The sequence below is a fragment of the Calonectris borealis genome, chromosome 11, assembly GCF_964195595.1.
Source record: "Calonectris borealis chromosome 11, bCalBor7.hap1.2, whole genome shotgun sequence".
Classification (NCBI taxonomy): domain Eukaryota; kingdom Metazoa; phylum Chordata; class Aves; order Procellariiformes; family Procellariidae; genus Calonectris; species Calonectris borealis.
The window spans coordinates 24586806-24600738 of record NC_134322.1 but is presented as its reverse complement, the minus strand read 5'-3'; the positions used below and the strand labels follow the sequence as shown (position 1 = coordinate 24600738).

The window sequence follows — 13933 nt, the reverse complement described above, 5'->3', positions numbered from 1 at the left end:
GTTACAACATTGGTGGATAAGGGAAAAGCAACTGACGTCATCTACCTGGACTTGTGCAAAGCATTTGATACTGTCCCGCACAACATCCTTGTCTCTAAAATGAAGAGACGTGGATTTGACGGGTGAACTACTCAGTGAATAAGGAATTGGCTGGATGGTCCCACTCAAAGAGTTGCAGTCAACAGCTCGATGTCTGGATGGAGACCAGTGACGAGTGGAGTCCCTCAGGGACATTATTATTTAACATCTTTGTCAGGGACATGGACAGTGGGAGTTGGCATTGTTTAGCCTAGAGAAGAGAAGGCTCCCGAGATACCTTCAGGAAATATGAGGAGGGAGAGTGTAGTGATAAGACAAGGAGTAATGGCTTTAAACTGAGAGAGGGTAGATTTAGATTAGATATGAGGAAGAAATTCTTTCGTATGAGGGGGGTGAGACACTGGAACAGGTCGTTGAGAGAAGTTGTGGATGCCCCCTCCCTGGTAGTATTCAAAGCCAGGTTGGTTGGGGCTTTGAGCAACCTGAGCCAGTGGAAAGTATCCCTGCCCATGGCAGGGGGGTTGGAAGTAGATCATCTTTAAGGTCCCTTCCACCCCAAAACCATTCTATGATTCATTCTGTGATTCATTCTGTGATTCTAGATGGTATGAAGTGGGAGCACAACAGTTCTGATGAAAGAGGCAGAGGCTTAATCACCAGGAAGGCCTCAGCAAGCAGCAACTACGAGGTGTTCAGATGTTTCATGAGCAAGGAATGTTTGTGGCCCCACAGGGCTCAGGACACAGCATAAAAGCCTGCGCTGCTCCAGGCCCTGCATCCTCCTCTCTTGCCTCCCTTTCCTCCAGGAACGAGGTAAGCCTGAGTCCGCTCCATCTCTCCCTGTGGGCTGAACTGCTCTCATGGTGGCTACTCAGGTTGATACTTGGGCTGCCTCCGCTTGGCCCCGCAATAGAACTGTTTAAGGGCTGTGACCCCTTTCCCTTTTGGTGGAGGTGGCTGGGGAGAGCTGGGAAGAGGGGCGTTCTTTCAAGCAGAAGGGGATCAATGGGGCTCAGCTGCAGGGAGGTCTGACCACCAGAATTTCTGCCTTAGGCAGATGGTCTCTAAGCAAAGGGCCAAGTACATCAGTGCCATCTCTCCTGGTGGAATCAGCAGCCAGTTAGGCACATCTTTGCTCCCAGTCCTTCAAATCTAGCCTTGAGGTGAGCTGTCACGCCTGTAGTGCGTGTTAGCGAGATCAGGTGCAGGCCCTTTCTGGACATGGAGCTAGAAATGGAGATGAAGGGCAGCAAAGAGTGTCCGTGGAAGCAGAGAGATCTGCGTAAACGATAGACAGGCTGACGTTGGGGTCCGTGTTTCCTCTGTGCTCTGTGTTTCAGCTTTGCCTCCCTCACCGAGAGATGTCTTGCTTCAGGCCCTGTCTCCCACGCCCCTGCGGCGCCTCCGGCCCAACCCCACTCGCAAGCAGCTGCAGCGAGCCCTGTGTCGTCCGCTGCGCTGACTCGTCGGTGGCCATCCAGGCCTCCCCGGTGGTGGTGACCCTGCCGGGCCCCATCCTCACCTCTTTCCCTCAGAGCACAGCCGTGGGATCCTCTCTGTCAGCTGCTGTTGGGAGCTCCCTCAGCGCCGGGGGCGTTCCCATCTCTTCTGGGGGCTCCCTTGGTCTGGGGGGCTCAGGGCTGTGTCTGCCTCCTCCCCACTGCAGTCTGAACTGCTGAAGCCGGCGGATCAGCCCCTTTGGAGCAGGAAGGAAGACGGGGACCCTGCAGCAGCAGGAGCGTGGCCACGGCTTGCAGACGGGTTGGGTGACCTCATCCCAGCTGGCAGCAGGGACCTGTGCCCATTACTCCTCGCTGCATGGCAGGCCTTGCTGTGCCTCCTCTGGCTCTGCCTTGCTCTGAGCTCCTCGAGAAAGGGCTCATTCTCTTCTGCTTTGCTGAACGTCCCGCTGATGGGAGGTGGGTGCTGGAGTTCGAACGATTCTTGGTGGGCTGGGATTGCTAGCAGGAAACTGGAAAGGCAAACACTTTGCGTGGAGCTTGTTGTTGGGAAATGGGCCATTCTCTGTGCCTCCCTGAATCCTGCAGACGTGTTTCTTGGTCTCTGTCCTGTGCCACTGCATTTCCTCCTTCTCATTAAAGACTTTGTGCAGCATAACTGGAGACTCGTGGTGGTTTGTTCTCGTCCTCCCTCAGTTAGCCACGTGCTCTGCAAGGAAGAGGGAGATCCTGCCCTCTCCCATGGCATCAACTATAACCCCAAGCATGGAGCACTGCTAGTTGTGGGTAGAGCTCCCTTGAAGTGATACCACAGGATCAAAAATAAACAAGCAGGCAAAAGAGGGACAGAAAAGCCTCAGAGAAATGGAGAGAGCAAGAAGCAATGGAGGGAGTGGAAATAAAAGTAATGCCCCACACAGTTGCCCCGATTTGCTGTTGTCCCACATGGGAAAGGGTTGCCCAGGGAATGTTGTAAGTCTCCATCTTCGGAGATGTCCAACATCCAACCAGACAAGGTGCTCAATAGCCTCCTCTACTTGACTCTGCTTTGAGCCAGACTTGGACTGCATGATCTCCACCTCAGCTGTTGTGTGATTTGCTGAGCCGCCGCTGGATCCCCTCATCCAGGAGCAGCCATCAAGAACAAGGGAGCAGAGAGGGGGCAGGGGCCAGTGCTCAGGATAGCTGCAGAGGTGTGGTGGGCACAGGGCAGGAGAAGGGGCGCTGATGTCAGTCCCAGGGCTGGGAGCACAGGAAAGGAAGGATGATCAGAGTGCATTAAACAATTGACTCAACAGCTAGGCTCTTAAGGTGTAAGCATGCTGAGGAAAGCCCTGAGGGAGCCAAAAGGTCAAGGTCCCACTGAGATTTGAACTCAGATCGCTGGATTCAGAGTCCAGAGTGCTCACCATCACACCATGGGACCTCCTAGACACCTGCTGTCTTTCCCCTCTGGCCACCCTCGCTGAGCCCTATGCTCCTGGCTGAGCCTGACAGTCTCTCCATCTCCCTCACCACCACCAAGTGCAGCCTTCCTCTGGGGCCACAGGGCACTCTCTGCTCACTGGGCCTTTCAGGGGACTGGCAGAGCTCTTTGCGCAAGCCTGGGCATGCCCTTTCTTACAAGACCCAGGCTGGTAACCTTGCTTTTGCGTAGTTATACCTGGTTAGGAACTTTCCAGCTTAACCTCTTCAACATTGCACCTCACAGAGTGCATTCATGGCCCAGCAATCGGTGGTTCGATGCGAGCACTTTCAGTGTCGGCTGCTGCCTCCCTTCACCCCCATGTTGGACAGCCTGTCAATCTGCCTGGGTAAGTAACTGCCTCTCCTGTTTCTCACCTTGTGGCTCACACTAAGCAGCCCTTAACCAGATATCCTTACTCTTCGTTGCAGTCCTAGCCGAGCTCCTGACCTTGCTGAATGAGGCGACCAAGAGAGAGGGCAGGGCATGAGGTTCAACACTCCTGCACTCCCGAGGTCTTTCTGGCTGAGGGCAGGTCTTGGCAAGCCAGAGAGACACCTTCACATAGCGGAAGCCCCCTCACCTTCTCTTCTCCAGGCTGAACAAACACAGCTCCTTCAGCGTCTCCCTCAATCACAACGTGCTCCGGCATGCTCTGATACCACCTTGTGCACGTCCCCTCTTCCTCTTCCTGTGTGCACAGGAAGACCTCTTCTGTGGCTCATACTTCCTGACTGCGGTCCTTCTGAAAAATGGCACCAGTGCTCGTGCAACCTGGGGTGGGATTGCATGAGGATGCCTCTGTCCTGTCAGCAGTGTTGGAGAGAAATGCCCCAGAGCCTGCGATGTCCCTGTTGGCCTCTTACTGGTGGGCCTTTACTCCCACCGGCCCCTCTTCCCACTGGTGCTGTCCATGTTTGCTGGTGAAGACCTGCCAGTTCAGGGAAACTTTCTGGGTTGAACCCTGCTGGTCAGCGCTGCATCCTGGATTGGCAGCTAGAGAATGGGCCACTGGGCCCGAAAGAGGGAAGGACGCATCTCAGGAGGTCTCCAGCTTTGGGAGCAGAGGGCAGGGGAGCTCCCTGATGACTAATGAGAGGGAAAAGTTGCCCCAGTCTCCAAAAAAGGCAAAGAAGGACTATCTGGGGAAGCAAGGAAAGGTGATGATAAACTGGAGCAAGTTCTGTGGAGGATCCCTAGGATAGACAGGGGCCAGGGGCTCTGGCCTTGTGAGGAGAGGCTGAGCACCCAAGGCTTGCTTAGCCGGCAGAAGAAAAGGCCTAGCGTGGATCTAATGGGAGCCTCCCCGTGCCTACAAGGAGGTTACTGCAATGGCTGGAGGATGAGAGCCATGGTCAGAAATTTAACAGGCACTTTGTGACCGGTTACACGAACAAAAATGATCATCCTGAGGGTGCCTAGGCATGGGAACAGGGGTCCATGTGAAATGTCTGTCCTCAAGGTATTTCATCACACAAAAGGGCAAAGCAGTGATTAGCTGGTGTGAGCCTGCTTGAAGCAGGAGGATGCACCCTCTGACTCCCTGAAATGCCTTCTGCCCAGAAGGGTTGTTGGAGGCTAAAGTGGAAGCAGGGAGAGAGGATTTTGTGGGTGAACGTTTGAAGAATGTCCAAAGAGACGCATCTGAGGGTGAGAGGCATGCAGAATGTGAGTTTTGTTTTTGTCCACAGGAGCTGGGACATGCAAGAAGACCCGGTCAGCAGGCTGAGCAGATCCCCCAGAGGAGCAAGGAGCCTCCACTGAGGAGAGGGAAGGAGGCCAAGAGAGAGAAGCCATGGAGGAGGCCACCAAGAGAGAAGTGCCTGGCAGGAGTGGGACTCAAACCCACGCTTCCGAGGGAGAGTGCAACCTGAGTGCAGCGCCTTTGCTTTGCCATCCTGACCCACTGCTGGTGTCACTGCTGCTGCCATTCCTCCTCTGCAGCTGCCAGAGCCAGCCCAGCTCAGCCAGCCTCCTCCTGGCACTGCTGCGGGGGGAGCTGCGCCTGGGAGCACCCTTGCCCTGCTCCCACCGAGGGCTGCTGGCAGGTGACCACAGCACCTCCAGGCACTTCAGACCACGTGGAACAGGAGTACCCAGCACAGGGGCAGCACACTTCCAATGTGTCTCACAAAGCCCGAGGCAATCCTTCACGGGGGCAACCAAAGGAACCGTCAGCAAGTTACGGCTCTGCACATGCCAACATCTGGTCAAGGGGCTCCAGGCACACGTGTACCTTTCCCATGACTTCCTCCCATTCCCTCCAGAGCCTGAAGAAATGGGAAGACAAACACTGGCTGGGAAGCCTCCAGCTCCTCCAGTGCAGAGCCTGGCCTGCCTCCAGCTCCTCCACTTCCCAGTCTTGCCTCCTTCCCGTTCCTTCAGTTTACAAGTTGGCCTGCTTCCTCCTTCCAGCCCCCTTCACACACCCTACCTCAAGCTGCTGGGGTATGAGTGTTTTTCCATGCGTGTGAGATAAATAGGGTTTGTGGATCCTGGAGGAGCGGAGGCAAGGAGAGGAGAAGGGGACGGAACTGCTGTCTCTCAGCAGCTACAGGAGGTTATGGAAAGGATGGAGACAGACTCTCCTGAGAGCTGCACTGCAAAAAGGCAAGAGGTAACAGTCATAAGATGCAGCAAGTGATCTTGTCACTCACAAGTTGATACAAAGGAAATGTCAGCTGTTTCTTTGGTAAAAGAAGTGACAGGGTGCAAGGTGTAGCCCTGGAAGAGCTGGAGTGAGGCTATGAGCTCTGGTATCCCTGGCACGCCGGAGACCAGGGCACCATGTTCACTGAAGTCCATGGCAGGGTGACTCATGTTTGCCTGGAGCTCAGGGTTTTTCCCAACTCTTCCACATCACGATGACTCCCAGGTGCTCTGGGACACTGATCCGATGTCCCTTTGTAGTTTGAAATGCATGGAATGGGCCACCCCATCCCTGACCCAGGAAAAAGAGCCGTGAGCTTGTGGCTCCCTGCCCTGAGCCTCTCCTCAAAAGCAGGCCATCCAGGCCTCTGGCCTCTGGGGTGACCTTGCTGCGCAAAACAGGTCAATTTGGGTGTGGGTCTCTTTCAGGGAAGGATGCGGGCATTTCTCCTACTCCTCAATGTGCTCTTTTCCAACAGGTTCCCCACTTCCCAAGCTGAGCCCAGAGCCCTGGTTGGAAGAAGCGTGAGGGCCTGGTTAAGTCATCAAGGGACATGGCAATGGAGATCCCATGGAGAAGTCACTTGAAAGAGACCTGCCTGACCCTCTGATCTGCTCTTCCTTGTTACGAATCTGCCTGGGCTCATGGATGGAAAAAACAGGCTGTGGCAGAGCCTGATGAGGATAAGCAAGGCCCTCGTGGCCCTCCCTCCAGCCCACAATGGTCATCCTTGCCATTGAGCTTTGCCTCATCCCTGGAGGGGCGAGTAGCTTCTCCCATACGTGATTGTGCAGTCTGGATGTTCTGCCTAAACTTACTCCACTGTATTCTGCGTGTCAGCAATGACCAATGGGGAGGGATGTCTCTCGGCGTTAGCCTGAGTGTCTGCACTGAAAGCACTTGAGAGTTGACTTGAGGGCAGGGGAGCTCCCTGATGACTGATGAGAGGGAAATATTGCCCTAGTCTCCAAAAAAGGCAAAGAAGGACTATCTGGGGAAGCAAGGAAAGGTGATGATAAACTGGAGCAAGTTCTGCGCAGGATCCCTAGGATAGACAGGGGCCAGGGGCTCTGGCCTTGTGAGGAGAGGCTGAGCACCCAAGGCTTGCTTAGCCGGCAGAAGAAAAGGCCTAGCGTGGATCTAATGGGAGCCTCCCCGTGCCTACAAGGAGATTACTGCCATGGCCGGAGGATGAGAGTCGGTGGTCAGAAATTGAACAGGCACTTTGTGACTGACTACACAAATGTCGTGGTTTAACCCCAGCCGGCAACTAAGCACCACACGGCTGCCCTCTCACTCCCCCCTGGTGGGATGGGGGAGACAATCAGAAGAGTAAATGTGAGAAAACTCGTGGGTTGAGATAAAGACAGTTAAATAAGTAAAGCAAAAGCCACGCATGCAAGCAAAGCAAAACAAGGAATTCATTCACTACTTCCCTTCGGCAGGAAGGTGTTCAGCCATCTCATCTCCAGGAAAGCAGGGCTCCATCACGCGTAACGGCTACGTGGGAAGACAAGATGCCATAACTCCGAATGTCCCCCCTTCTTTCTTCTTCCCCCAGCTCTACATGCTGAGCATGACATCATATGATGTGGAATATCGCTTTGGTCAGTTGGGGTCAGCTGTCCCAGCTGTGTCCCGTCCCACCTTCTTGTGCGCACCCAGCCTACTCGCTGGTGGGGTGGGGTGAGAAGCAGAAACGGCCTTGACTGTGTAAGCCCTGCTCAGCAGTGACTAAAACCTCCCTGTGTTATCAACACTGTTTCCAATACAAATCCAAACCATAGCCCCATACTAGCTACCATGAAGAAAATTAACTCTACCGCAGCCAAAACCAGCAGAACGGACAAAAATGATCACCCTGAGGGTGCCTAAGCATGGGAACAGGGGTCCAGAGAGGCTGTGAAACGTCTGTCCTCAAGGTATTTTATGACCTGAAAGGACAAAGCACTGGTCAGCTGGTGTGAGCCTGCTTGGAGCAGGAGGACGCACTCTCAGACACCCTGAAATGCTTTCCGCCCACCGTTGGAGGGTAAAGTGGAAGCAGGGAGAGAGGATTTTGTGGGTGAGTGTTTGAAGAATATGCAAAGAGCCGCCTTTGAGAGCAAGAGGCATGCAGAATGTGAGTTTTATAGGGGAGAGTGGAAAAGTGGAATTGCCTAGGGAGTCTCCTGTCCACCCACGTTTCTGTTCTAAGTCCCCCTGCTAGTGGTGGCTGGGACATGCAGCAAGGCCTGATCCAGAGTGCCTAGAGGAGCAAGGCAGGGAAAGGGCAGGAAACCAAGAGAGAGGAGCCTGTCAGGAGTGGGACTCGAACCCACACCTCCCAGGGAGACTGCAACCTGAATGCAGCGCCTTAGACCGCTCGGCCATCCTGACCCTCTGCTGCTGCTGCTAGCGCTGCCTCGGCTGCTGCCGTTCCTCCCCCTGCAGCTGCCAGAGCCAGCCCAGCTCAGCCAGCCTCCTCCTGGCACTGCTGCAGGGGGAGCTGCGCCTGGGAGCACCCTTGCCCACCCCCACCGAGGGCTGCTGGCAGGTGACCACAGCACCTCCAGGCACTTCAGGCCACGTGGAACAGGAGTATCCAGCACAGGGGCAGCACACTTCCGATGTGTCTCACAAAGCCCGAGGCAATCCTTCACGGGAGCAACCAAAGGAACCGTCAGCAAGTTACGGCTCTGCACCTGCCAACATCCGGTCAAGGGGCTCCAGGCACACGTGTACCTTTCCCATGACTTCCTCCATTCCCTACAGAGCCCCAGGATATGCAAGCCAAGCACTTGGCCGGCAGTGCTGCCTCATGGATGGTTCCTTGGGGCAACAAGGGTGCTTCCTTCTTCCCTGCCTGGGGCCGGGAAGGCTGGGCAAGGAGGTCTCTGCCACACCAACCCCTGGGCGAGCACTGTGCCGGTCTCAAGGAGCCAGTGTGTGGGAAAGGGGCTGGAAAGTCAAGGCGAAAGGACAGGAGATGCGCCAAGTGCTGAGCAACGACTGAGCTCCAGTTGCTGTGGGGAAGAGGCTCACTTACTGCCCATGGTGCAGAGGAAGGAGGGCACAGCTCTCTCTGGGACTTGTTGCTTCATGGATGGCATCTCAGGAGGTCACTAGTCCAAATGCCTGCTCAAAGCAGGGCTAGCCCCAAAGCTAGAGCAGGCTGCTCAGTGCCTGAGCCCCATTGAAACTTGAGTGCGATACGCAGGCATGGAGAATCCCAAAGTTCTCTGGGCACCTGCTCCAGTGCTTCAACACTCCCTGAGAATCTCTGTATGGCCCAAAGCAGCGCCCGCAGTGTGCTTTTGCCAAGGCTGGCCTGGCTGAAAACCAGGCCTGTGTCTGCTGGGTTTGGAGGTGCCCCAAGGCCTGGCCATGAGGCAAGGCTGCAGGGGGAGCCAAGGGGAGTGACTCGACTGCCCTATGGGAGCTGAACTTGCTGAGGGAAGCTGGGCTGTTTTGGAGCAGGAGAGGCAAGGCACTGTGGAGCCCGGCTGAAGAAAAGCTTGTCTGCGTTGGCCAGGAATCGAACCCGGGTCAGCTGCTTGGAAGGCAGCTATGCTCACCACTATACCACCAACGCTCCTGGATGCACTGCAGCCTCCTGCTCCTCCAGCCCAGAGCCTGGCCTTGCTCCTGCTCCTGCACTTCCCAACCTCACCTACCTTCCGCTCTTCCAGCTCACAAACTGGCCTGCCTCCTGCTCCTCTACTTCACAGACTGGCCAGCCTCCTCTTTCCAGCCTCTGCACACACATGACATCAAGCTGCTGGGATGTGTGTGTGCTTCTCTGTGCGTGAGATGTTGGCTAGGGAATCTCAAGCTGCTGGGTGCTGGTAATGGTGCCGCTCCCCATCTGCGTTCATATGTGTGCCAGCTGTGCATGTACTATGCAAGTGTAGGTGCATTTGTGTGGTGGTATAAGCACAGCCAAACACCCACCCGGCTGCTCACTCCTCTCCGCACCTTCAGTGGGGGACAGTGCATTGAAAATAGGACGACAAAGCTCCAGGGTCAAGATAAACACAAGGACATGGCTTAGGAAAAACTGTTGTGAGCAAAGCAAGCTTGACTTGGGAACAAATAATTTTTTGCCAATTAAAACAGATTCACGTAGTGAGAAACAAAAAGACAAACATAAACCACCACCTTTCCTCTCCCCTGTCCCAGGCTCAACTTTAGTCCTTCACTCCTAGACCCTTTTACCTGCCCAAGCAGGGTGCATCTTCCCTCTGCTCTTTCCCACTCTTTTTGTTCCTTCCACCTCTCTCTGCCCGGCAATTTCTGCCCTTTCTGGAATATGTTTTCACAGAGGGACCACAAACTTTGACGATGTGTCGTGCGGTGGGTCCACTGTGGAGCTGGAACTGGCTGTGTCTGACACAGGGCAGACCCTTACCTCCTCTCACAGAGGCCACTTTGCAGCACCCCCTAACCCCTCCACTACCAACACCTTGCCATGTGTAGCCAATACAGTGCCCATTGGCAATACCGTTGGGCATAACACTGAGCTAACACAGGTCTCCACCTGCCCCAGACGGAGGCACGTTCACGCTGTCCCAAGCTCACGTGTGGTTGTATGGTGTGGGCTTTGGTGGACTTAAAAAGGCACAACAACTAGCCTGGATTTCGTCTAAGGCACTGGATATGTCCATATCTAATACACTTGTCTAGTATTAGCTCAGCAATCGGTGAGTGAAAAGCAGGCAACGCTAGGATAATGATTATTATTCCTATTGTATTATGTGCAAATAGGGCAGGTGGATCATTTCTAGCTCAGGTTTCTTGCTCTATATAACTTGGTTGGATAAGAGCATCTGCTGCATTCCATGTTGCAGGCCCGTAAGTAATTTGCTTTGCAGGGCTCTACCCATTACCTGTTCCTGGGCTAAAATCTGCCGTGTGCTGCTACTGGTTTTGGTGGTGGATGATTGCTTTGGTGAATCCCCATGCCAGCACTGATGAATGAAGAAGTACATCGAACCAGGACCTACCTTTGCCTACAGACACGGGGAGTACCATTTTCTTTCAGCTGCTATTTTCTTATTAAACACCGTAACTAAGATGTTTTCATACTGCTCTGTGATTGGCTGACAGCCATTTCTTGACCTCATCATACCCACCAACTCTCAGGCAGACCTGTGATTGACTGTCAGGACCAGCCACCACTACCCGTGTACCCAGAAGCACATCAGGCAAGGAAGCCCCCACTCACTAAATGTGCAAAGAGGCAACTTTTGACAGCGTCATTCCCCATGGGTTCTCATATTGCTTTGTGATTGCCTGACGGCCATTTCTGACACTGTCAAAACCGCATGGTCTCAGTTCTCCCTCTGATGGGCTGTCCTTTTCCTTTGGACCAAGAAGTGTTCGGATATAAAAAGATATACCATGCAGTGCTATCCACTATGGAATGAAGACAAGCACCTAGCGCAAGCAGTGTTCCTGTGGCTGACCCATCACCTGCTGAGCCAGAAGTGACCTCACAGTCAATATCCAAGGGATCTTCTGGTTTCTGGCCCATCAGGTACTCAGGTAGCAGGGAGCTCCCTTGCAGATACCCAAGCCATCTCCCTGCTGCCAGCTCATGGAAGCACTCAGACAAGGAGGACTTCTGGAAGAGGCCACTCCCGATTGTTTTTGAAGGGTCATTGCAATTGAAGTGTTGATCTGCTGGAGGGTAGGAAGGCTGTGCAGAGGGACCTGGACAGGCTGGATCGATGGGCTGAGGCCAATTGTATGAGGTTCACAACAACCCCATGCAACGCTACAGGCTTGGGGAAGAGGGGCTGGAAAGTGCCCAGAGGAAAAGGACCTGGGAGTGCTGGTTGACAGCCAGCTGAACATGAGCCGGCAGTGTGCCCAGGTGGCCAAGAAGGCCAACAGCATCCTGGCTTGTATCAGAAATAGTGTGGCCAGCAGGAGTAGGGCGGTGATCGTGCCCCTGTACTGGGCACTGGTGAGGCCGCACCTCGAATCCTGTGTTCAGTTTTGGGCCTCTCACTACAAGAAGGACATTGAGGTGCTGGAGCGTGTCTAGAGAAGGGCAACGAAGTTGGTGAAGGGTCTGGAGCACAAGTCTGGTGAGGAGCGGCTGAAGGAACTCGAACTCTTTAGGCTGGAGAAGAGGAGGCTGAGGGGAGACCTCATCGCACTCTACAACTACCTGAAAGGAGGTTGTAGCGAGGTGGGGGTCATTCTCTTCTCCCAAGTAACAGCGATAGGACGAGAGGAAATGGCCTCAAGTTGCGCCAAGGGACGTTTAGATTGGACATTAGTGTCGTGGTTTAACCTGGCAGGCAGCCAAATACCACGCAGCCGCTCACTCACTCCCCCCCACCCCAGCGAGACGGGGAGAGAATCGGAAGGGTAAGAGTGAGAAAAACTTGTGGGTTGACGTAAAGACAGTTTAATAGAACAGAAAAGGGAAAATAATAATGATAATGATAAAATATGCATAATGAATGATGCACAATGCAATTGCTCACCACCCGCGCTGACCGATAACCAAGTAGCGATCGGTACTTCCTGGATCACGCCTACCGTTCATATACTGAGCATGACGTCACATGGTATGGAATACGCCATTAGCCAGCTGGGCTGGCTGTCCTGATTATGTTCCCTCCCATCTTGTGTACGTAGCTCAGTCAGTAAGCATGGGAGCTGTCCTTGGACTAGGAGGGCACTTAGCAACAACCGAAAACATCAGTGTTATCAACATTCAGCTCATACTAAATCCAAAACATAGCACTAGGAAGAAATTTAACACTATCCCAGCCGAAACCAGGACAATTAGGAAAAATTTCTTTACTGAAAGAGTGGTCAGGCCTTGGAACAGGCTGCCCAGGGAAGTGGTAGAGTCACCATCCCTGGAAGTATTTAAAAGACGTGTAGATGAGGCACTTAGGGACATGGTTTAGTGGGCATAGTGGTGTTGGGTTGACGGTTGGACTCGATGATCTTAGAGGTCTTTTCCAACCTTAATGATTCTACGATTCTATGATTCTATGAAATGTCATGGCCCGGCAAGGGAAGGAGCAACTCATCCTGGAGCTCCATCACAGGTGCTCTCCATGCCACAAACTTCACAGATGGCTCAGTGTTGTGGAGGCAGCTGGAACCAGCTGTGGCTGGCACAGGACAGTCCCTTAGCTCTTCTCACAGAGGCCACCCTGCAGCACCCCTCTCCCCTCCACTACCAACACCTAGCCACATGTAGCCAATACAGCGCCCATTGGGAATTCCTGCTTGGCCCTGGCTGGACCTGTGAGCGGGCAAGGCAGCAAACAGCCTAGGATGGAGAAAACCCCCAGATGGTCAAGTTGATCACATTGGTGTTTCCCAAAGTAGCACCAGCCTTGTCCTCTTCCAAACCTGCAGAGCCCTGGAGGTCCCCACTTGCAGCTGGGAAGTTGGGATTGAGCTGCCTGATGGGAAGGGAGAAACACCTGTGTCCCCAGGACACCCACTGCCTTGTGGGGGGAGCCCTGTGCTGTGCTCTGCCTGCTGCTCCACACCCACCCGTCTGCCTGGCTGAGGGGCACTTTGGGAGTGCTGGCAAGATCTCAGATCCATGAGGTGTCTTCCCTTCTTTGTTAGCAATGAGGGCCACGTTGCGCAGACTCTCTTTGGAGATGAGCTGCTGTAGTTTCAGGTGTAGGGAAGACAGCTGGTATGGCTGTGCCGCTCGGGGTGTCAGGTGAGATCAGGCTCTTAAGTTCTGCTCAACAACCAACAACAGCGGACCTCTTTTCATGGCTCATACTCAGCACTGGTCCGTTCTCTTCCCGCAACTTACCTACCTTCTCAATGGGAGCAGGATTTCCCATTCACCCAGGAATTTGTGGGGTGGGGGTGGGGGGTGGGCAAGGACAAGTGCTGTAGGCCAGGGGGTTTTACTGTCTCCCTGGGCACCAGGTACAGTTTGGAGCCGAGTCCCACAGCTGCAGCGTGGTTAATTGCAGGCAGCCCAAAAGAGGACTGCGCCCCGTAGTTGGCAGGATTCGAGCCTGCGCAGGGAAACCCCAGTGGATTTCTAGTCCATCGCCTTCACCACTCGGCCACAACTACCTGCTCCAGCCCTCTCTGCCCTGCTCATCACATGCCCTGTGCAATGACACCCGGCTCCCTGGGAGTTTCAGGGCCAGGCTTCACTCGGAGCCCTGCAGTTCAGACCTGCACTGAGCATGACAGGTACCAGGCTTCCAGAGGCCTTTAGGGGCATAACCACAGGGGCTATGGCTGCAGCTCCCAGCACCTTGTCCTCAGCCGGGCATCTGGGTTACCCTGCCACGGCCAGGTGGTTCCACTCCCCAGCTGGTCTTGACT

At 54.2% G+C, this 13933-nt stretch overlaps 4 non-coding genes across 4 annotated transcripts; all 4 read right to left on the bottom strand.

The window, feature by feature from the left end:
* Window positions 1-2853: 2853 nt before the first annotated feature.
* TRNAQ-CUG (transfer RNA glutamine (anticodon CUG)) lies at window positions 2854-2925 on the bottom strand. Its single transcript has one exon. It is a non-coding gene; the product is annotated as a tRNA-Gln (tRNA).
* A 4985-nt stretch (window positions 2926-7910) lies between these two features.
* On the bottom strand, window positions 7911-7993 carry TRNAL-CAG (transfer RNA leucine (anticodon CAG)). Its single transcript has one exon. It is a non-coding gene; the product is annotated as a tRNA-Leu (tRNA).
* Window positions 7994-9116: 1123 nt separating this feature from the next.
* TRNAG-UCC (transfer RNA glycine (anticodon UCC)) lies at window positions 9117-9188 on the bottom strand. The gene has a single exon. It is a non-coding gene; the product is annotated as a tRNA-Gly (tRNA).
* Window positions 9189-13593: 4405 nt separating this feature from the next.
* TRNAS-AGA (transfer RNA serine (anticodon AGA)) lies at window positions 13594-13675 on the bottom strand. The gene has a single exon. It is a non-coding gene; the product is annotated as a tRNA-Ser (tRNA).
* Window positions 13676-13933: the final 258 nt, after the last annotated feature.